The 1,508-nt window shown below is 29.6% G+C and overlaps 1 protein-coding gene across 4 annotated transcripts in view; it reads left to right on the forward strand.

Annotated features, from left to right (window-relative positions):
- The window catches only part of CRACR2A (calcium release activated channel regulator 2A), a 143,900-nt gene that overhangs the window by 51,386 nt on the left and 91,006 nt on the right, over positions 1-1,508 (forward strand). The window contains exon 4 of one of the 4 annotated variants that reach the window (XM_015563748.1): positions 1,210-1,256. The exons of the other annotated variants lie outside the window; for them this stretch is intronic. The gene's annotated coding sequence lies outside the window, so the exon portion shown is untranslated. The remainder of the gene's footprint in view (positions 1-1,209; positions 1,257-1,508) is intronic. 4 annotated transcript variants of the gene reach the window in all.

Here is a 1,508-nt window from a genome sequence, read left to right on the forward strand (position 1 = left end):
GGGAAACTAAAGAGACAATAAACACATGGGACTTCATCAAAATAAAAAACTTCTGCACAGCAAAAGAAACCATCCACAAAATCAAAAGGGAACCCACTGTGTGGGAGAATGTATTTGCCAATGTTACATCTCATAAGGAGTTAATTTCTAAAATACATAAGGAACTCATACAACTTAACAAAAGGAAGATAAACAATCCAATTTAAAAATGGGCAAAGGACCTAAATAGGCATACTGATGACCAACAGCCATATGAAAAAATGCTCAAAGTCACTAGTCATCAGAGAGATACAAATTTAAACGACAATGAGGTATCACCTCATTCTTGAGAGAATGGCTATCATCTATTTCTTTTTTGATATCTAATATTTTTCAAGGAATTTGTCCATTTCCTCTAAATTGTCAAGTTTATTGTTATAAAGCTGTTCATAATGTTCCCTTATTAGCCTTTCAATGTCTGTAAAATTTGTAATGCTTTTATCTTTCAAATTTCTGATATTATAATTTGTGTCTTCTCTCTTTACTGCTTTTAAAGAACCAGATTTTAGTTTAAGTTTTCTCTGTTTTTCTTTATTGCTTTCTATTTTATTGATTTCTGCTCTGGTCTTCATTATTTTTCCCCTTATTTTGGGTTTAATTTGCTCTTCTTTCTCTAGTTTCTTAGGAGAGAAGCTGAGGTAATTGATTTGAGGCCTTTTGCTTTTTTCTTATATATGTGTTTAGTGCTATAATTTTTTTTCTTGAGTACTGCTTTAGCAATATCCTACAAATTTTGATATAAAGTATTGTGCTTTCATGTTCATTTAGCTCAAAATACTTTTTAATTTTCCTTTTCATTTCTTCTTTGACCCATGGGTTAATTCAGAAGTGAGGTTCATAGTTTCCACATATTTGAGTATTTCCCAGAAGTCTTTCTATTATTGGTTCTAATATAATTCCACTAAAATCAGAGCACATACTTTTATGACTTGAATCCTTTTAAATTTATTGAAACTTGTTTTATGGACCAGAATATTCCATATGCACTTGAAAGGAAAGTGTATTCAGCTTTTGTTAAGTGGAATGTTCTATAAATGTCAATTAGTTGACAGTGTTGGTTAAATATTCTGTGTTTTTAACAGATTTCTGCCTACTTGTTTTATTAATTATTGATATAGGGGCATTGAAATATTTTAATATAATTGTGGATTTTTGTCTTTCTCCTTACAGTTCTATCAATCAGTTTTTACTTCATCATCTTAAAATCCAGTTATCAGGTACATAAATGTTTAGGACTGTTACTTTCTTTTGATGAATTGACTTCTTTATCATTATGAAATGACTTTATCTTCATTAATATTCTTTGTTCTAGAATCTACATTGTCTGCCTATTAATATTCAGCTTTCTCTTGACTAGTGTTAACATGGTATATATATTTTTCCAACTTTTAACTTTTAACCTATTTGTGTCTTTATGTTTAAAGTGCATTTCTTTTAGGCAGCATATAGTTGGGTTTTTTCATTTTAGG

The sequence above is a fragment of the Myotis davidii genome, unplaced genomic scaffold (genome assembly GCF_000327345.1).
Source record: "Myotis davidii unplaced genomic scaffold, ASM32734v1 scaffold1219, whole genome shotgun sequence".
Taxonomy (NCBI): Eukaryota; Metazoa; Chordata; class Mammalia; order Chiroptera; family Vespertilionidae; genus Myotis; species Myotis davidii.